Source organism: Arvicanthis niloticus, chromosome 19 (assembly GCF_011762505.2).
Source record: "Arvicanthis niloticus isolate mArvNil1 chromosome 19, mArvNil1.pat.X, whole genome shotgun sequence".
Classification (NCBI taxonomy): Eukaryota; Metazoa; Chordata; class Mammalia; order Rodentia; family Muridae; genus Arvicanthis; species Arvicanthis niloticus.
The window spans coordinates 34,942,132-34,964,890 of NC_047676.1; the positions used below are offsets into that span (position 1 = coordinate 34,942,132).

Consider the following 22,759-nt stretch of genomic DNA (forward strand, 5'->3'; position numbering starts at 1 on the left):
TTATTTATTTTTTTATTTTGGATTTTTTGAGACAGGGTTTCTCTGTGTAGTCCTGGCTGTCCTGGAACTCACTCTGTAGACCAGGCTGGCCTTGAACTCAGAAATCTGCCTGCCTCTGCCTCCCAAGTGCTGGGATTAAAGGCGTGTGCCACCACCATCTGGCTATAAACCACCAAGCAAGTAAAAGATCTGCATGACAAGAAGTTCAAGTCCCTAAAGAAAAAAGTTAAAGAACATACCAGAAGATGGAAAGATCTTCCACACTCATGGATAGATAGGATTAACAAAGTGAAACTGGACATCTTACCAAAATCAATCTACAAATGCCATGTAATCCCCACCAAAATTCCAACACAACTTTTTTTTTTTTACAGAACTTCAAAGATCAACTCTCTACTTCATATGGAAAAACAAAATACTCAGGATAACTAAAACAGTCGTGAACAATAAAAGAATGTTGGGAGAAATCTCCATACCTGACCTCAATGTCTACTAGAAAGTAGTAGTAAAAACAAAAACAAAAAAAAAAATCAAAACAAAAACCCTGCATGATATTGGTACAGAAACAGACACAGTGATCAATAGATTCAAATAAAAAACCCACAAATAATCACCCACATCTATAGATAAAGATATTTAATATTTGATAAAGAAGCCAAAACCATACAATGGGGAAATGAATGTATCTTCAAATGGTACTGGACTAACTGGAATGTAGAGGAATAAAAACAGATCCATACTTATCACCCTGCACAAAACTAAAGTCCAAGTGAATCAATTACATCAATATAAAACTGGATGCACTAAATCTCACAGAGGAGAAAGAGAGAAATACCCTTGAATGCATTGTTACAGCCACACAAACAGGCTGAGCCTCTGTAGCTCTCCCTGCTCCATCAACCTCTCAGACAGGTAACTGTGCTCCTCAGCACAAACAGTTCTCAGCAGCAGGAGGTAAAGAGCTAAGGCCTTGTGTATCTCCATCTTCCATGGTTTCTGTCTCAGTTTTTCTATCCTGCAAATTTTACCACAGCTGTGCCTGATTAGCAGCTTGGAGTGCTAGGGCAAGGCCTTCTGCAGCCAGCTTGCTCTGCATTTTCAAAGTGTACTGAAAGAGTTAAAAAATTTTAAACCTTCCAGAGATGGAGTCAAGAGTGTAGATCAGCTTATTCTATACTCTGGATGCTAGGAAGTTAGCTATCCACAAGACAAAATAGATAAGATAGGAGTTCAGGTCAGAGTGACTGAGTGCTATGGGCACCAGGAATTAAAAAGTGACCACAAGATAGATTGAATAGGGTTTGAGCTGGGAGTTTAGGTCAGCTTGCCCATACACCCTGGATACCAGGAACAGAACTGATCCCAGGACAAATTGGATAGGGTTTGATTCTTAACAGAAGAAAAATATTTCCCCATGACCATTTCTTGAACCTGTCATGGAAGCTGAGAACTGGACAGGTGCTTTCTATAGATACTTAATTATGATTTCCCCCCTTATCTCTCTGGGTTACGGTTCTTCCCATAAGAACTCTACCTCATCTCTAAGTGGGGGTCATACTTCATTGCTTGCCTCTAGATAGGAAAGGCTAGAAGTGCAACCTCAATGTATTGAAATCAAATATATCTCTTGTTGATTACATCAAGTTGGTGTCTTGCAGTTATTGGGGTGACCCTGAATTCCCGTGGGTTGAGAGGGAGATTCTCCCTTTCTGGAAGGCCTTACACTACCAGCCAGCTAAACCAGCCAATGCTGGTTTGCCAAACTTCTACTTCTACACATGCTGTGGTAGAGAACAGGTTAAGTTGAATCATTGCTAAAAATGAAAAGCAAACCTGGGTGGGAAAGAGGAAATGGAGATCGAGTCAAAAGCAGAGAAAAAGAAACCTAAGGTAGATCAGGGCTGAGCAGTTATAGAAGAATCTAGAAAATTAAGCCACTGATAGGTGGGCTCTGGTGGATTACTTGAGTAGGTACTTGTCTGGCTTCAGAATACCTGGGTCAAGGCTCCCTGAGGATTACCTGGCACTGATCCGGACTGGACCTGATTTCTGGGGGACTGGATTTTCTTTGCAGCCTGTCCACTACAGTAAGGGATTGGCAGAAACCACACAGCCAAGCCCAGACACCACCAACCTGCCTCCATTCTAGCTGTGCTTGCCCAGGTCACCCTGACACCTGAAAACTGCTTGAATTCAGCAAAGTGGAAGAGTACCTGCTGGCTCAGATAACTTGCAGAAACTTGCAGGCCCAGCTCAAGAGGTGGCCATTTACAGACAGAAATGTGTCCCACTCGGAACCACCCCAACTTGCTCTTAGACCCTGGGAGCTAGGGGCCTTTGATTTCCATCCTGGATGAATGTCAATTCCAGAATGAAGCCATCTTTAGCTGGGACTGGTGGTGGCTGGGTGGGTGCATGGGTGGGTGGGTGATACAGAATGGGGAGGACAGTAAGACCAACAGCAATCCAGGCAGCAAAAACCTTGTGTGTGTCAGCTTGAGTCAGGACTTCTCATGACTGGGCAATCACACTCCAGAATGTATCTGGACCTGGAGGCATGTGGTACCCTTCTGGCCAGGTTATGGAGTACAATCCCTGCTCACCAAGTCTGGCAACTCAACACCCAGCAGGGCACTTGCAGTAGTTAAGAAGATGCAACTGAATTTCAAACGGGAGCTGCAAAGTAGACTGAGTGCAAGCAGCAGCAGAGTCAATCCCATCTTTGCTAAGATCCAGTTTCTGATTCAGGATCTGAACCTCAGAAGAAACTTAGTAATTCTCTGGGTGTAGACATTAAACACTAGTCTTGGGTAAGACTTGGAAGACTCAACCCCAGGTTTAAGTTTGAAACTTTAAGAACTTTTTTGTCACAGAGTTCACATATGGTTGTATCCTGGCATTTGTTCCCCTAAACATGATTTTGAAGTTCCATTATGACAGAAAATACATATGTTTTGTATTGATGGCCAGTGTTTAAAAGGCAGCCTCTCTAGGAAAAGGACAGTGTTGCATACAGAGGATGAACGTTTAATCAAAGGGTTGACTCTCCACAAACAAAGCTGCCTGTTAAGACCAACAAGTGTTTATTTATAAAGTATTAAGTCTGAATGAATAAGAATACGTTTTTATTTTTTAGTTCATTTTTTGAGATAGGACCTCTATTCATAGCCTTGACTGTCCAGGAAGTAGCTATGTAACCAGGCTGCCCTTGCACTGAAAGATATTGAAAACTTATGAAAAATACTAGTTCTACCAAGAAAGCAGAACTGAATGTAAGATTTTAGGCCTTCACTGCCCCAGGATACATTCTACATTCTATCAAGGGTACATTAACCCTGAGTCAGTGGACACTTGCTGGATTAACATTCAGGAGAGGAAGGCAGAGGCTGATTAACATTCCTCAGACCTCAGGGAAGAGAACCCACCTGCAGGTGGGGATGGCCCAAAGCAGGGAGACACATTCCTGACCACAAAGAAAGATGCAAGTCATATGGGTGGTCCCAAGAACTAGCTGACCACAAGATAAATGGTTGGGCAAGGTTACATTCTTGCAAAAAGATAAGTGTACAAGATGTTTTCCACATGACCCTGACTAAATTATTGGTTGGGGACTTTCTACTGTTTTTATGTTGTATTTCCTTAATTTCCCCCTCACTGACCCCTGGTTTGTGGATTTTTCTTTTACATATTCTGTACTCCCCTGCCTCAGGGTCGACACTCCTCTGGCCCTGCATGGGTTACAAGTCTCAGCCTCCTTCAAATGATCCTGAAATGTTCCTCTTGCTGTTTGCATCAAAAATGGCATCTTGTGAGTTATTGGGTGGCCTAGAATTCCTGAAACTTTACAGAGGTCCTCCCTTCCTGTTGGTCTTACAGCACTAAAGAGATTTTCCTGCTGCCTGCATGGTGCTTGTATTAAAAGCATGCACCAGCTAGCATGGCTCTAAATGTTTTGTTTTTTTGTTGCGGCCCGAGGTACCCCATGCTTGGGGGCCAAAAATGTTGAGGACCGCTCTATCAATGTTGGAACCCGCACTGCCCAAAACCTTTGAAACTAACTTGTTAGCCCAAACTGCCCAAAGCAGCTCTGGTCTTCAAGTCGGGGTTCAAAAAGAGAGTTAGGATGGATGAGAGGAATGGAGACCAGACAGAGTGTGATTCAATCCCGTTTATTCGTCAGTCTATCTTCCTAGTCCAAATCCCAAGTCTTGAGTTCCTAGTCCCTAGTTCCTAGTCCCTAGTGCCTCCAAGTTCCAAGTTTCCAGTTCCAAGTTCTCTGCCAAGTGACTAATACCTAATGCCTAATAACTAACTCCAAGTTTTTCTCCAAGTTGTACTGTTCTGTCTGCCTCTTGCCTTTTATATGTCTTACTTCTAAGTCATGCCTTTAAGTCATGCTTTTAGGTCTTGTCTCTAAATCTGATCTCTAAGTCACACCCGTAAGTCACACACCTTTAAGTCCCACACACCCAAGGGAAAATCCTGGGTATCAAAAGCAAGATGTTATCAGAGTGTGCTCAGATGTTGTAGGCTGATGTAATCAAATCTCTTTTCAGGGTATATGGTTCAAGATGGGTGCAAGGATGATAGCCACCTTCTGTCAGCTCCCCACAGTTTTTAAATTTTTTGGTATTTTTTTAAATTATAATATAATTATCTTATTTCCCTGCCTTTCTTTTTTCCCTCCATTCCCTTCTCTGTGCCCCTGTGGTAACAGCCCTTCTTTCTGTATTTGTGGCATCTATGTGTTGTTTGCATGTTTGTGTGTGTATATACTTGGTGTGTTTGTGTGTGTTCCTAATATACAAATACAACCAGATTAGTCTGTACAATGTCGCTAGTATGGACATGATTTCAAGACTGAGCTCTTTGGATAATCAATTTGGGAGCTCTTCCCTGGGGAATATTGTTTCTCTTGATCTCAGATTCCTTGTTTTTTGTTTGTTATTGTTATTGTTTTTTATTTTTGCTTTGTTTTTTTAATTTAGTTTTTCTAAGCCTGAGGCTTCATGGGTTCCCCCACCTCCAGTTCTGTGTGTCTATTGGTGTTCTCCTTGTTCAGTCTCCATGCTGAGAGCCACATTGTTGAGGCTTCAGTGGTGTAGAAACAGTGAATTTATATTAGAAGGAACTACATTAAGTAGTTAAAGAGGTGTAGAGATTTTTGCTGTTGTTTTGTTTCATAAATGACTGACTCTTCATTCAAAAACTCAGAGTTTATTGAACTGATTTGATTTTTGTTTAAATTTGAATGTTTTTGACATAAAGGTTTGACTCTATGTTAAGTAGATTGTTATTTTACTCAAATGAGGAGGGTTGTTTTGGTACAGGTCAATAGTTCTTTAAGGATGATCTTAGTAATAACTCCAGATATTAGTGATTGACATCCATATTAATAAAGTCAAATAAGTGTTTTAAATCCTTTACATTGATGGTGAGATGAAGATCGGTGTTATGACTCTAAAAGGTATATGAAAACCAAACTCAGAGGTACAAAGGTTTTCAAGAAAGAACCACAAATTGATATCAAAGTTAGATAATGATCATGGAAACCGTGAAATGTTCATGACATAATTTTGTCAATTAGTTTTTGCCTATATCTTTCTTGTTAATTTAGTTTACTTTAATTATTTTGGTGACTACACATAGACCATGGTCAAGGCCTAGAAAATCATGAATGTATGAACATTGAAGGGTGGAATAGAGGGATGAGAACTGTCTGGACAAAGCAAATTGAATCAAAATGAGGTGGTAAAACTTTAGATATTTAAGACCTCATTAAATAGATTGATTTTTTCCTGAATATAATTGACTGTTTCTTACAGATTCAACATTTATTTACAGAACAAACTTTAAACTTGAAAGGCTGATTTTATGAAAAATGTAGGCTTTCTGAGAAGGATCATCTTTTTTGTTAGATCATGAAAGCAAAAGAAGTGCAGGCTGAATTTATACAGTGTCATTTCATGCTGTTTCCTTGGATTCCCACTTTAACTTCACATATTAGGGCATGAAATTCCAGAGAACACTAGTTTTCCTCAGACCCTGGTTGTGTCCATTTTCCAGAGGAGCATAGTATCCCAGCAGACACCATCATCAGGTGAAAGTAAATGTCTTGAGGCAAGATACTGCATCCTGGAACAGGGACAAACATCTCTTGATAACAGAACTCTGCAACAGAACAATGGAGGCCTCCTGGGGCCATGCTTGTGGATGCCAAACTAGGCTGGAGAAGATCTAGGAATCAGGAGTTCTCTAGAAGTTAAAGGTTTCTCTAGATGTAGCACCCTAACACAAATTGGTCTCTTGGTGAAGAGCAGCCTGACAGCGACCCCTGCTGTGAAGAAATGGCCTGCCAAGCTCAGAGGCAAAGCTGCAGACCTAGGAAACCTTTGAGTTTCTGGCTCCTTCATTGACCTGGCTCCAGCTGTGGCCTCTAAAATTGTGGACAAGCAGACAGGAGCAGGAACTATGGACTTGCTCAGGATTGCAGGACTTGCCTAAATCTCGGGTGGGGGGTGTGTGAGTGAGTCAAACATGGTAGTCCTGTGTTTTCCCAGTCAGTCAAGTGTACTCTTGGGCCTTGGCCTCTAGGCAACCAGGGAAGTGACAGCAAGATGGAAAAGAGGAGCTGAGACAGAATGACACTAGAGCTCTGGTCTGTGCAGATCCTGAAAACCTTAGTGGAACAGAAAGGAAAGCAGCTTCGATGAAGATTTGTGTTTGCACTGAATTTGTTGTCTCCCAGGGGATGGAGGGTAGTGTCCTAAGTCTTGCCACAATTGCCTATCTGAAAAAGGTCATTTACTGACAGTAAACAATATGAAATCTGGTTTTTAAAAACATTGCAAACCTCATCGGACAAGAAAACAACTGAAACCTCAACAACTGCATGGCATCTCCTACATCCTTGCACCTGAACATAAGGCAGTTTGGTCAGCATTTAAGAACACACCTTCCAAGCCTAAATCCACACAAAATCCCACCTCTCTCTGCCTGCATGGCAGAGTCCACTCCTGTAGGCAAAGTGAATGCACGGGAAAACAAAATCACCTACAAAACTTAACATCACCTTTGGATTTCAGCGGGGTCTTTCTGACAGCCTCTCAGAACTCGCAGTCAAGTCATAGCTACTAGAGAAGGGGTCCAGAGTGTGAGCCCTGAGGTTGCCACCAACTGGAATGCCAGCAATGTAGGTTCCCAGAGCTGAGGTTCCAAAACAGAACTATGGGTCAGCCTATTGAGACTTTTGGCTTCTTGCCAGGACTTCTTCCATGGATCTTCTTCCTACTTTGCTCTCCAACAAATAAAACCCTTTCTACATGACAGCAGCTCATTGCAGGGGCCCAAGCTAATTCAAATAAAATAAAGACTCCACTATGATTTACATCAGATCGGCTCCAGTCTGTTATTTTTGGAGATTACTAATATCCCTGGCAGCACAGTTCTCTTCCTGCCACTCACCTCCTAAGTGTGTTGTTTCTGTTTTATGTACTCTAAAAAACAACTTTTGCCTTTTTCACTTCTTTTCTATTTTGCGGATTTGTGAACACCAGGTTTCAGGTTCCTTTGCTTGCCTTGCCCACCTCTTTCAGGATTATGAATACCACCCACAGTATGAGTGCAGAAGGCTCATGTGATCCATCCCAGGGAACACACAGCTGATTCCTTGTGTGCCTGAACCTAGAGCAGGAGAGCTGGCTTTTTAGTTTTTGTGTTTGAAGAAGCTGTCTTGGGATTCTGCACCAGTGGCTCCTGGCCTCCTACAGTGCTGCCATGAGCAGATCTTGAGTCCTGGCTGTCTGTCCTTGATATCCCTGACTTAGAAGACCTCTGGTTTGACTCTTCCTCATGAAACTGCTTTGCAGTCATGCTGTCTGCTTCCCTGTAAATATGACTCTGGTCCAAGGCACCCTGGAGCCCAACTATCCCTGCCTGCCTATATCCAGACACAAGAGACTGAAGAATAGACATGATATGTATATACACCTCAAACACAAAAAAGTTAAACAGGAGACAGAGAGAGGGGCTGGGAGAGTGGGCAGGTGGAGTAGAGATTCCCTGTCCTGAAGCTTCATCTCTACACTTAGCTGGTATCTCCTAACCATTTCTCTGCTGGGAATACAGGATTAGCATCTGCTCAGGACTCCAGTAGACCAAAGGACTATTAAGGGGATTTCCAAGCAGGTCATGGTGACACAGGCCTTTAATCTCAGCAGGAGGGAGGCAGAGGCAGGGAGATCTTTGCCTTGGTGGCCAGCTTGGTCTACAAAGTGAGTTTCACAAGAGCCAGGGCTACACAGACAAACACTCTCTGTAATGACTGGGCTTTGCTGTCAACTATATTGATTGAATCTCAAATTAGCAAAATCCAAAAAGGAAGACACACCTGCAAGGGACATTAGCTTAGTTCATAGAAAGTAATCTCTGTCTTTGAGGTAGGAACTTGCTTTTAATGCATATCTCTTTGAGCTGGAAAGACAGGGGCCTTTAACCTGGATCTTGAGTGCAAAAGACACTTATCTGTGTTATTGTGATATTTTTTTGATATGATCCAGGGTTTGTCTATAATCCCCCTGGCCACCCTGGAACTCAATTTGTAGACCAGGCTCTCTTTAAACTCACAGAGAGGCACCTGCCTGATTCACTCCCATAGAGCTGGGATTAAAGGTGTGGGCCACCACACACACACAGTAAATACACTCATCTTTAATCCAGACATTGACTCTGAAAGACACACCCTTAATCTGGGCCACACCTTCAGCTGGAGGCCTATATAAGAACACGGAGGAAGAAAGTGTTCAGTTTGCCTGCCTGCTCTCTCTTACTTCACTGCCACTAGAGCCTACTTCTCTGTGATTCCATCTTCTACTGAAGACCAACTGAGGCTTCCAGCTTTGGGGACTGAGAACATCTGGATTCTTGGACGTTGCTTCCTTTCCAGCTGTTGCAGAATAAGCTGGACTGCAGCCTGTAAGTCATTCTAATAAATTCTTGTTCAGGAAAGAGAGAGTGAGTGAGAGATCATTATATTTGATCCTTTACTCTCCTAACCAGGCATGTCATGTCGAATAGAATTGCTGGCCCAGTAGCACTTTCCCCATTGCCTTTCTAAAGAGTTACCTATAACATTTAAATCTAGACAATTGCATCCAGTTTGATAGCATCTTACTTTGAGAGGCTTCATTCCTTTTTTCTTTGTTTCTTTCCATTGTTGAGATTAGGGATTTCTATATAGCACTAGCTGTCCAGAAACTAGGTCTGACAACCATGCTGGTGTTGATTGAGTTCAGAGATCCACCTGCCTCTTCTGTATCCAGTTTGCTTCTTCCCCTTAGGTTCTAGGATGAAAGGATTTTGCCATGAAACAGGGAAGAATCTTGCCTCCTTAGACAAAGCACATAGATGCTAGAATTGTGGGTTTAAAACTCAGCTTCTGATAATGTAATGTTTGGGAGGGTTCAAGAAGTATAGAGTATAATTAACTAACTGGAGACTTCTCTGAATCAGAAGGTGAAGGAATTGCCCTCAGCCTTCCATGGATAAAGCCAAGAAGATGATGCAGTTCTGTACCAGTTCTGTCAAGGATGCACCAGATTCTGAAGAACATGCACTGAAAAGTGCACCTGCCTTGCCAGCCCTGAGTACAAGAGGTGCCAAGTCTGAGCCAGGTTGTTTCTGTGGAGAGTCAGGTCACTGCTCTGAGGATGGTTTATCTGTCGATTGGGATCTATATTCCTTCTGTGTATTTGAGAGCTTGGACTACCTGAGACACTACCGCAGATTGACTTGTGCCAAGAAGAGGGGCACAGATGTCTTCCAGAATGAAAGTCAGAGGGAGCCACAAGTGTCCCCAGGAGATGTGGAAAATGACAACTGCAAAAATACAGAGGAGCGAGACCAACCTTCACCAAGCTTGCTCAGGAAGAAAAAGCTGAACCTTGAGACCTGTGTTGGTGGAGACTGCCCTGACCAGGATCCTGCTTTTGACAGTCCCAGATGCCAAGGGGGCTGGGCATGGCTTCAAAGGGCTTTTGGCCAGAAGAAGAAGAGAAAAGGTCACCTAGAATCTCTTTGGATCCTTGGAGCCCTGATGCCTGCTAAGACTTGCAATTAGGGAATCTCCTGTCAGCTCCTGCTGTTACAGGGAAGGCAGACAATGGCAGTTGTGTCTTTGCAGCCATCTGTTTTGTTTGTTTGTTTGTTTGTTTGCTTGTTTACAGCTTTCTTAATAAAAGTGTTAAACTGCTGAAAATTTGTGCTCTTGTTGAAATGGTTCAAGGGAAATATGAAGGGTGGTGTGGACACAGATGAGGATACTCTACTATTTCCTTCTGTTGGTTGAAGGACTAACTGGTGGTTTGTTTTAAAGGAAGTTCTCAGGGGATGTTAGGCATCCTGGTTCTCTTGTTTACTGTGCCATAAGATAACCAGTGAACAGGGAGCAACCTTGAGAACTTTGAGAAACACTTTTGCTGAATCAACATGGATGACAACTGATCTTCCCTCATGGTTTCCCTCCAAATTAATCTAGGAGTCACCTGCAACTTACAATTTATACTTCTTCCTTCTGTGTAGGATAGACTAGTCCTGGATTCAGATTTCCTTGCTTTGCCTGTCTTTTATGGAGATTAGAGGCCTGATTCACCACTTCTGATCTGGAGAATCTTTCTATATTCAGCAATTTCCAGAGCAAATTTCTGCATCACAAGTAAACTCACTTGAAAAACAGGACTTGGCCAAGCTGGAAGGTCATGGCACTGCTGACCCTGACACACAAAACTAAGAAAAACCAACTGGCCATGAGAAGTTGGCTTTATGTGCTTCTAGTCTTGGAAGAGGTTCACATTGTACAAGCCTAAGGTCAGCTGTTGGTCTCTAGAAAGTCTAGCATCACATTAGGAAATGGATGTGAGGTAGGCATGTTCATTCAGGCAGGTGGATCCCTGTGAGTTCCAGGCCAGCCTGATTTACAGAGACTTCTGGGACAGACAGGGCCATATAGTGAGAGAAACAAATGGAGGGATGGAGGTAGGGAGGGATGGGGAAAGGAGTGATGGATGGGTCTGAATGACAGACATTGCTGCATTTGTGGAGCATATAAGGAAGTAGCTCTGCAAAACAGTGCTCAGGAACTGGGAGAGTCAGTGAGGATGGTTCTTCTGGGATTTTATCCATGCAACACAAAGCCTGGGAAGTTAGCAGCTCTCACTGTAGTCTACCTTTTCCCTCCAGTGCCAACTGTGTTCTCTACAACAGGCTGAGCATGTGGGAACTAGTGCTCAAGCATGGTCAACATAAGCTGTGATTCCAAGATAGTGTTTTCATACTTTGATGTCCTTTGAATTGCAGTTTTACCTTTTCATTATTCTCAGGAATTTTAAGTGATCTTTTTCCTCCCAGTAATACCTAATCTGTGAAGTAAGTCCTGTACCAGGCTAGAAAGTGATCACACAGATGTAGTGTCAAGAGAACACTTAAGCGTCATCACATACAGTTTGCTCTCTGAACTTCATTTTTCAGAAAGTCTGTGTAAGAAATGAAATAAGCACTGTACCACACTACTGACCAGCATGTTTACCTTTGAATTTTTAACATTTTCTGTAATTCACATTACCTGGACCTTTCAACAGAGGTGGGAAGGCTCAGAGATCATATCTTGGATTCACTGGGATAATGAAGGCCTTCCATAATTTCTTCTGTAAATAGCAGAACTGGGAGAGTAGTTAGTTCTTCAATACTTCATCAGCAATAGAAAATACAAGACATGTTTGCAGAATTTCTGTTACTATTGCAGAAATTGCTAAAATTAAATTGGCAGTAAAGTGGAATGGGGATTAACTTGAAATTCATTGTTCCAGTGCTATATTTATACAAGCCTTGATTGGTTTCTGGACACTGCCATTGTCTTAGTCAGGGTTTCTATTCCTGCACAAAACACCATGACCAAGATGCAAGTTGGGGAGGCAATGGTGTATTCAGCCTACACTTCCAAATTGCTATTCATCACCCAAGGAGGTCAGGACAGGAACTCAAGCAGGTCAGGATGCAGGAGCTGATGCAGAGGCCATGGAGGTATTTTTCTTCCTGGCTTGCTTCCCCTGGCTTGCAGAGCTTGCTTTCTTATAGAACCCAAAACTACAAGCCCATGGATAGTACCACCCAAAAATGGTACCTCCCGGCTTGATCACTAATTGAGAAAATGCCTTACAGCTGGATCTCATGGAGGCATTTCCTCAACTGAAGCTCCTTTCTCAGTGATAACTCCAGCTTTTGTCAAGTTGACACACAAAACGAGCCAGTGCAATTGACCCTTTGTCAACTTGACACACAAAGACATCAATATTAAGCCTCAACCCTTACTTTCTTATTCATCCACAAGACCTAATAACTCTAAGTAACCTACAGTCTTTGCAAATTCCTACATATTAAAATTTCAATCTCTTTAAGATATCCAGTCTCTTAAAATTCAATGTCTTTTTACAAAGCAAAGTCTCTTAAGTGTGGGCTCCACTAAAATACTTTCTTACTTCATGCTGGAAAAATATCAGGGCACAGTCACAATCAGAAGCAAAATCAAACTCCAACCATCCAATGTCTGGGATCCACTCACGAACTTCAGGTCTGCTCCAAGAGCTTGGGTCACTTCTCCAGCCCTGGCCTTTGGAGCACACACCTTGTCTTCTAGGCTCCAGCTGCCTCTACTCCACTGCTGCTGCTGTTCTTGGTGGTCACCTCATGGTACTGGCATCTCAAGACATTACTGTCTGCCACCACAACTGGGCTTCACAAATAGTCTCTCATAGACTCCCTTTATGGTAACAAGCCTTGACTCCTCTGCATGACCCCTTCATGTTTTCAAAACCAGGACCACCTGGGTGAGTCTTACACCTTACCATGTCCAGCCACTGCACGAGGTACAACCTTGGCTATCTCTGAAACACAGCTTCTTTGTGCTCTCAAAAAACACTTCCCAGAAATTTTCACCTCAATGACCCTGGTCTCTTCTTAATCATGACTAATTTCTTAGCTCTAGTTAACCAGCATCAATAGTCCCAGTAATGCAAAGTTTTCACCTTAGTATCTTTAGTTCTGGTATCTTGTTAATCACAGCTGATTCTTCAGCCCTAGCTAGCACAACCCACAGAATCTTCACAACCAAAATAGCAATGGCCTTGATAAGATTCCTTAATCTTCCCTCTGAAATTTCACAAGCCAGGCCTCCATCTTCTGCTTTCTCAGCTTGGTTTCTTAGAGAACCCAGGACTACCATCCCATGGATGGCACCACCCACAATGGGCTCAGCCCTCCACTCTTGATCACTAATTGAGAAAATGTCTTACAGCTGGATCTCATGGAGGCATTAACTCAAGGGAGGCTCCTTTTTCTGTGATAACTGCATCTGGTGTCAAGTTGACAAACAAAACTGGCCAGTACAGGCCTCCTAAGTGAACTTCAAACACATCCTGAATTGAATTGGAAACAGTTATCTGAACTGAAATAGGTACCTTGGACACAAGGAGTCTGTAGGCCTGCAGCTATGGGTAACCAGGTAACTGGGTTCACCAGAGAGGAAGGCTGGGAATGAAAGGGGAATGGCGGGCGAGAGAAGCATGGGGCCAAGACAACATATTCTGATCAAGGCCCAAAGTTTAATATTTTGCTTTCACATATAAAGGGGAAGCCACACCCCCCAGAGTCTCTTCTTGGTTCAGCCCTGGGGCTGGGGGAGGAGATAGTAGCCAGAAGGTGTCAAGGCAAGCTCAGCAGGCAGTCCATTCTTCTTAGCTCCTGTAACAGACTGCAGGATGCCAAGGCCTGCAATGCCTCCCAGGTCTTACTGTTGTCTGATCTATTGTGGTAAACAGCTCTTTCCTACCTGCTCAGACTGGCAGGCTGGCAGGCTGGCAGGCTGGCAGGCTGGCAGGCTGGCAGGCTGGCAGGCTGGCAGGCTGGCAGGCTGGCAGGCTGGCAGGCTGGCAGGCTGGGGGAAGGGCACAGGAGACAAATGACTAGTTCACAGACTGATCATCTAGAACTTCCAGGGAATAGAGTCTGGGTGTTAGGAAGGTTATTTAATTCAGAAATGTTTATTATATTTACTTTGTTTGCAACTTGTCATGGTTGTGTGTCCTTCAGGACTATGAAGTACAATATATGCTTACATGTAAATGACTGTATGTTATCCTGTTTAATGAAGTTTTAAAGTAAACAAACCAAGGTGGAAATCAGAAGGAGACCCTTATGATCATGGACCTGACTCAAAGCACCAAATTCAGCATCCCTTTCCCTTCCCAACTCAGGTGTACAGGAAGGGCTTTCCTGCTCAGCAGGAGACTTCAGCACTGAGACTTCTTGTGGAAATCCATCCATCAAGAACACAGAGGGAAGTAGGGAGGAGGGTTTACCCACTGGGCAGGACTGTTATGGGCAAGTGGATTCAGGGATTCAAGCTGCTGCCCCTTTAAATGATGGTTCTGGTCCCTGCCAGTTGATTTTGTTCTGAAAAAGTATTCTAGAGAAAACCAGCCAGGACCCCCAAAGATACTCGGAAAAAAAAAATAAATAAAAAACAAATGAAAAGAAAAGAAAATTTACCTACAAATAGAACCCAGGTATGCACATCTCATCTGAGCCACCTCAGTTCTTGGATTTCTGATCCTCTTCTAAGTCAGGCATCTCTGAACTGTCAAACCACAGAGACTGCTGTTGTAGAGGGATTAGCCATGTCTACATCCTATCTGACAACTTCCCTAAGCTCCAGTGCTGACTATCATTAATCACCACCAGTTCCAAGGCCAGCACCTTTATTTCCCCTGATGTCAAGAAGTCCTCAGACTGCCTGCAGCTCCCAAGCAGAAATGGCAGTCTGCAAATGGACCCTATTCCTCTTTGGATGCTTGCTCACAGCACAAGTACAGGCCAGTGGATAACCAGGAGGCCACCAGAGAAAAGATGGCTATTGATAGGACAACAGACAGGGCATAGGTTTGGGGCCCTGGACAAAGTCCTGTATGGGGAAAGCTTAGAGCCAGACCTGCCTTCCTATTGCAGGTTGAATTACAGTTGCCCACTTCCTGGCCTTTCCATGAATCCTAGAAACCAGTGATCCTGGCCACAATCAGTGCCTTGGAAAATGGGCCCGCACATTCCATTTGAAACCATTTATTAAAGAATTGAGAAATGACAAGGACTGTCGACTACAAAACGCTGCTTGTTTATTGTGGAAGCAGGGGGCTGTGCTGAGATAACTGGCTGTGGGGAATGGAGAGATTTAGGCACACAGATACTCTCTGGCACAGACCTTGCTCTAAAATGCCAGGAAGGAGCATGCTGCACACTCTAAGGCTCCCTGCTACCATTGTTCGGTGGGCATCAGCCACAGAGCTAGAGGCTTTGCAGGGGAAGAAAGAGCTTCAGGAGTCCTGACAAAGTCGGGAGTCCACTTCTGCAGTCTCCCATGGCTGATGGCCAGCAACACTGGAGCCACTCCTTCCACAGGTCTAGGTGTCCTCTGCATCGTCGCCAAGGCAGGGCGCTATGGAACAGGACCCAGGCTGCATGGCCACCATGAATGGTTCTTCTGCAGCATCCTCCCGGGTTCCCGGAGTGGCGGGTTTCTCTGGCTGTTCCTCATGGACTGTGATTTTCTATCGGGTCCTCGGCATGTTCCCATTGGATGATGGCGATGACTACAGGAACAACCATTTCCAGGGTTGATAGATGACATGGATGGATTCTATCCAGGGACTTACTCTTGTGGGATCCAGAGCACTTCGGAGCCCAACATTCCTGACTGTGTGATCACCTTCCAGGAGCAACAGCCTCGATTTCATAAATGGTTGTTCGTGTGGTCATCGCCATCATCCAATGGGAACATGCCAAGGACTGACTGGAAAGGAAGAGGCCTGGACTGCGGTCTTCTGAGAAGCTGGAGGGCAGAGGAGACTGGGCATCTTGTACCACAGGGACAGAATCCCAGGCCTGCTTCACTTGCTCAGACCAGAAAGTGGACTCCATCCCTCCAGCAGCACTTGCATCTGGAGGACAGCAGCTCTCACACCAGTGCAGGCAAAGGAGTCTTCTGCAGGTTCTGTGCCCTGGGTATTTGTAGTCTTCGACGAGGGCGGGGCTGGTGAATTGGGAAATGCCCCGAGCTGAAAATGTCCCTTTGCCAGATGGACCTCGGAATGAAACCAGTAAAGGAAACAAATCGGAAAAAAAATTTGGATCCGTAGCGAGCTGGGATCCACATCGAGCTGCAACACGGAGCCAGTGTTTGTCTGGAGCGAGAAAGCCTGTCCTAAGTGGGTGGGGATCCGGAGCGAACGTGTGTCCGAGAGCGACCGGGTGTGTAGGAGTGAATGGGTGTCCGGATCCAGCGGGTGTCTGGTAGCAAGCGGGTGTCCAGAGCGAGAGTGCCTGTCCGGAGCGAGTGGGTGTCCAGGAGCGAATGGGTGTGGGGGAACAAAAGGGTGTTGGGGTCTTCTGCAGGCTCTCTGTGCTAGGTATTTGTAGTCTTCGACGAGGGCGGGGCTGGTGAATTGGGAAATACCCCCAGCTGAAAAAGTCCCTTGCCAGACGGACTTCTGAATGAAATCGGTAAAGGAAAGAAATCGGACGAATTTTGGATCTATAGTGAGCTGGGATCCGGAGCGAGCCTGTGTCCAGAGCGAGAGCTCCTGCCTGTACAGAGGGATGCAGGACGAGGAGCGAGCGGGTGACCGACATCGAGTGGGTGTCCGGGAGCGAGTGGGTGTCCAAGATCGAGTGGGTGTCCAGGAGCGAGCTGGTGTCCGAGATCGAGTGGAGACTCGAGAGCGAGCGGGTGTCCAAGAGCGAGTGAGTGTGTCCGTAACAAGAGGGCCGGTCCTTAGCGAGTGGGAGTCGGAGATCGAGTGGGTGTCGGGGAGCGAGTGAGTGTCCAGAGCAAGAGCACCTGTCCATACCGAGCGGGAGACCAGGAGCGAATGTGTGTCCAGGAGCAAGCGCGTATCTGGGAGTGATCAAATGTCCGGGAGCGAGCCAGTGTCCGGGAGCGAGCTGGTGTCCGAGATCGAGTGGGTGTCCGGGAGCGAGCGGGTGTCCGGGAGCGAGCCGGTGTCCGAGATCGAGTGGGTGTCCGTGATTGAGTGGGTATCCGAGATCGAGTGGGTGTCCGGGAGCAAACGGGTGTCGGAGATCGAGTGGGTGTCCGGGAGCGAGCGGGTGTCCGGGAGCGAGTGAGTGTCCAGAGCGAAAGCGCCTGTCCTTAGCGACCAGGAGTCAGAGATCGAGTGGGTGTCCGGGAGCGACCTGGTGTCCGGGAGAGAGTGAGTGTCCGGAGCAAGAGCGCCTGTCCTTACCGAGTGCGAGTCCGAGGTCGAGTGGGTGTCCGGGAGCGAGCGGGTGTCCGGGAGCGAGTGAGTGTCCAAAGCGAAAGCACCTGTCCTTAGCGACCAGGAGTCCCAGATCGAGTGGGTGTCCGAAATCAAGTGGGTGTCCGGGAGCGAGCGAGAGTCCGAGATAGAGTGGGTGTCCGGGAGCGAGCGGGTGTCAGGGAGAGAGTGAGTGTCCTGAGCAAGAGCGCCTGTCCTTATCGAGTGGGAGTCGGAGATCAAGTGGGTGTCCGGGAAGGAGCGGGTGTCCGGAGCGAGCTGGTGTCCGGGAGCGAGTGAGTATCTGGAGCAAGAGAGCCTGTCTTTAGCGAGAGGGAGTCCGAGATCGAGTGGGTGTCCGTTAACGAGTGGGTATCCGAGATCGAGTGGGTGTCCGGGAGCGAGCGGGTGTCTGGGAAGGAGTGAGTGTCAGGAGCGAAAGAGCCTGTCCTTAGCGAGCCTGAGTCCGAGATCCAGTGGGTGTCTGGGAGCTAGCGGGTGTCCGGTAAGATGATCGGAAGTCTGGGAGCCAATGGGTGTTTGTAGCAAGTAGGTGTGCAGGAGCGAGCGAGTGTCCAGGAGCGGGTGGATGTCCAGGACGGAGCTGGTGTCCAGGATGAGCTTTTGTCCGGATCAAGAGTGCCTGTCTGTAGCGAGTGGTTGTCCTGGATCCAGCTGGTGTCCAGGAGTGATCAGGTGTCCAGGAGCGAGCGTTTGTCCGAAGCAAGTTGGGGTAAGGAGCGAGCAGGTGTCCTTAGCAAGGTGTGGTCAGCTTCAAGGGGGGTCCGGAGCGAGCAGGGCCTTGGAGGGAGCAGGTGTCAGGGGCTAGCATAGTTCTGGAGGGAGCTGTTGTTCAGAGGGAGCCTGTGTTGGGAGCGACCATCTGTCTGGAGCAAGCATTTGTCCAGAGGGAGCGGGAGCACGGAGCGAGCTGGGAAACAGAGCACATCGTACAACTCACAGCTACTAGGGAACTTTGTCCAGAGAACTTAGAAGTTCCAATCTTGACCATTATAAATCCGCCCCAGTCCAACGCCAGCCCCTCTGCGCCCCCTGGTGTACAGAAGTAGTCAGACTGCCTGCAACTCCCAAGCCCAATTGGCAGTCTGCAAATGGACTTTTTTCTCTTCTGCCTTGGACTCCCTTGTTGGCTCCTGCTACCCCCTCCCCCCACCCCACCCCGTGCCCTGCCACTCTTTGGAGGAGCCAATAAGGAAACTAACAGTGGTCTTTCCTTGCCTTGCAATGGTGGGCTAAACCCTTCCTGTGCAAGGAGAAGCCCTGAAGTTTCCTCCTCCTCTTGCCTTCTGGACACCTGCTGGCTGAGGCCATAACAGGAAGGGGACCCCAGAGAGGAAGGAAGGCAGGAGACAGAGGACCAGCTGAAAAGACTCCGCTTTGGGGCCCTGGACAGGTTTTTGCTTGACCTACTCCTTGCAAAATAGGAAAGCAGCCATGACTGAGATTCGGTCCAAACACTGATTTTATAGTCTTTGTGGAGCAGAGGTTTGAGTCCCAGGAAATCTTGCCTCATCAAAATCTGTTGTAAGGATGGACTTGGCAAAAAACCATAAAAGATGTACGTTGGAGAAATTATCACCGTTTAGAATCGACGCAAGGCGAAGAGGTGGCAAAAACAAAATGTTACTTGTATGTGTAAAACTGACCACTTGGTATTGAACAAGCAATCGGTCTGCCATATCTACAGTACCACTCCCAGACCTAAGGCTCATTGCAGAAGAATCATTGCAGAAGACAGGGTTGGAAGAATGTAAGAGCCAGAGGGTTAGGAAGTTAGCTGTGACACTGTATCTCCTAAGAATGTCAGAATCTGCACCCATGAAAGTCTCACCAACAGAATCACTTAAACAGTAGTCAAAGGAGGTCAACAGTAGACTTAACTAAAGTCTGTGTGGGGGACTCCAGGGAGCCTCAATCCTACACAAAGAATTCCAGGACACTAAAAAGTGATGAGGGGTGAGAAATTCTCTTTGTTTGCTAATTTACAGAGTTACATGGCAGAGGGGGAAGTGCTCTTACAGATGGAACTGCTTTCCCCAACTCGATTTGGCCAAAGCTTTCTGCTCTTAACTGACAGTGAAACTGAATGGCATTCCCAGCCTTTGCATGTACATCTAAAAAGAGAAAGAATGCAATAACTGAAATGACCTGGGATGTTCATTTTACCTTTGCAGTTTTCTGCACCAGAGCCAGAGATGGATCAGTCTCTTCATAGTCCAGGAAAGCTGGGTTTCTAGGTCAGATCATATCACCTTTGTCATGGTACCCATTAATCTTGCACCTGGTCCTCTCCAAGCCTTGGCAGCCAGCTTCCTCTCCAGAGGCTCTGGAGTCCCGAGATCAGAAACTCTTCTGACCAGTGTAAAGCAAGAGTTACTCCCTGAAAAGTTTCCCCCTCTCACAATATGAGTTTCCCCCTCTCACAATATGAGTTTCCCCCTCTCACAATATGAATTACCCAGTGTAAAACTGGTGGCTGAGATCACCACCATTGGATCAGACATTACTGCTCCTTCAGTGTTAACTCAGAGTTACTCATTGGTGATTTTCCCACACCTAGATCAGAAACTCATTATTTTTTTCAATGATTTTCAAAGGAGCTGAGTCAAGGTTACAGATGTGGGGGCCACATATGTTCTCTATTTTTAAAGGAAGAAAAGTTAATTTTCTCTCTGACTTTGTTTCTTCCTGTCCTGTGCCAGCAGACACTAGCTGGTTGCTGTAATTCTTGCAATTTCTCTGATCTTTTTCCTATGGTCACAGTTTAGTCTAAACCTGCCTGGTGCAATTGGGGGAATTCAGCCTGAGTTTCTCTTCACACTTTCACTAATTGCTAGACGGTTCCCTGAGGCAGATCCTCCCAGGATTTCTGGTCTTGGGTGGCTCAGTGCACATATTTCACTTCTGCAGCAGCATGAATAAGAGTGACCCACATGTGTGTAACTTGCACTTTTAGTGGCTCAGCCCAACTGGGGGACTCCTGGTGTCAGCCCCGTGGGGGACCAGCAGTGAGTATTTTTCTGAGCTCTTCTTACACTGAGTGCCACTGGTTTCTTCTCCAGAGCTCTGTCAAGTTTTCCTATAAAACCATCATCTCCGTGGCAGGCCCCTGTTTTCCTGTATCTGAGGCTTCTTGATTTTACCACTTTTCTTTATAGGCGCTGATTCTTGGCTCTGAGCACCAGGTCACTCCAGGAGAAGGAGTCAAACCAGCTCAAACTAGATGTGAAATGGTTTGAACATAGGTGCCTTCCAGTGCTGCCTGACTGTGATTCCAGGAGACTTAAAAGTTAGCCATAGCTAGCCAGGGATCAACCAAACCACATAGACTTTTTCTGCAGGTGTCTTAGTCAGCAGGGCACCAGATCTGGGGATTCTAGCAAAGGCATTCAGCAGTACAGGAGAATATCATGGCCTAGCATATTCCGGTTTGCTCTAGGGAAGTCCTATTTTAAAACTTTAGATGCATTTCATTTCCCCCAAATCTAGGTGGCAGGCAAAGGGACCTTTTTGTACTTTCATTTTGAGCCCCTTTCTATTCACTATTACACACTTTCACTGAAAGAAGCACCACTAACAGACCATCCTGCAGCCTGCCACCAGAAGGGTGGACTGACAGGAGAGCATCACAGTGCCAGGCTGAGATGTTAAATGGTTTCACTCAGAGACTCCCACACTAGCAGGAGGGCCCTGTCCTTCTACAGACTTGCTTATTGCAGTGTGGCTTTGGTTGGTTCTCTTCTTGCCCCTCACCTCCTTGGTGTGTTGTTTCTGTTTTATACACTCTAAAAACAACCTTTGCCTTTTTCACTTGACAGTCCCTCAACAAACTGCTTTCCAGTTGCTTGCTGTCTGCTTCCAAGCTAATATGCCTCCAGTCCAGGGCAGCATGGAACCCAGCTATGCTAGCCGCTCTCTGCCTGCCTTCTGTCTAGACACAAAAGACTACAGCATAGAAATGTTCCATGTGTTCATCCCAAACACAGGAAATAAAACAGGAGACAGAAAGAGGCATTGGAAAAGTGTGCAGGTGGAGAGGAGATTCCCTGTCCTGAAGCTTCATCTCTACACTGAGCTGTTTCCCTCTAACCATTTCTCTCCTGGGAATGCAGGACTAGCATCTGCTCAGGAATCCAGTTGACCAAAGAACTGTTAACTGTGTGGATTTCCAAGCAGGGTCTGGTGACACATGACTTAGAGTAGCACATAGAATAGAACTTTTCCCTTTTCCTGATAGAAGTTTTCTTTTCTCCACTTAGGACCTTTTCAATTCTCCCCTTAGATAGCTTTCATAGGAAACTTTTCACTTTTTGTAGAGAGGGTGCAGTGGTTAAGACATTAGCTGTTCCTCCAGAGGACTCAATTCCCAGCGCCCACAAGCTGGTCCACAACTGTCTATGACTCCAGTTCCAAGGGATATGATGCCCTGTACTGGCTGATTTTGTGTGTCAACTTGACACAAGCTAGAGTCATCAGAGAGAAAGGAGCCTCAGTTGAAGAAATGCTTCCATAGATCTAACTGTAAGGCATTTTCTCAATTAGAGATTGATGGGGGAGGGCCCATCCCATGGTGGGTGGTGCTACCCCTGGGCTGGTAGTCCTGGGTTCTATAAGAAATCAGGCTGAGCAAGCCATATGTAGCAAGGCAGTAAGCAGTATCTCTGCATGGACTCTGCATCAGCTCCTCCTTCCAGTCCTGCTTTAGTTCCTGCCTTGACTTCTTTCAGTGATGGACTATGATCTGGATGTATAAGCCAAATAAACTCTTTCCTCCCCAACTTGGTTTTTGCTCATGGTAGTTACAGCAATAGAAACCCTGAGACACACCCTCATACATTCATCATACAGGTGAAACACCAATACACATAGAATAAGAAAATAAACCATTTAATAAAATAAAAAAAAAAAAGAAAACAGGTAAGAGGCTGAAGAGATGTTTAGTGGTTAAGAGCACTTGCTGCTTGTGAGGCCTGGAATTCAGATCCCAGCACTCATATCAGGAGACTCACAAGTGTCTAAAACTTTAGCTCTAGGGGATCCAACCCTCTTCAGGCCTTCCAGGGCACATGCAAGCATGTGACATACATCTAAATAAACAAAATCTTTTGAAGTAGCTTCTAAAATATACAGTAATATTCCAAAGGTGAAAGGGTATGGAGCACAGTTACTTCCCTCAGACAGCAGCCAATGAGGAAGTTGCAAGGCTCAGCCCTGCCTCCTGGAGCTGTACATGTTAAGAGCAGACAAGCAGAGCTAGGTTTGTGGGTGTACATCAAACAATTCTACCTGAAAATTTTTACCAAAACAGCCTTTGTAAGTCCCTGAGAAACACCCAGAGCATTGAGGGTGAGGAGAAGGCAGAATCTATGATATCATTATCT

The 22,759-nt window shown here is 45.7% G+C and overlaps 1 pseudogene; it reads left to right on the plus strand.

Annotated features, from left to right (window-relative positions):
- The window catches only part of LOC117723848 (serine/threonine-protein phosphatase 2A 56 kDa regulatory subunit gamma isoform-like), a 691,904-nt pseudogene that overhangs the window by 523,782 nt on the left and 145,363 nt on the right, over nucleotides 1–22,759 (plus strand).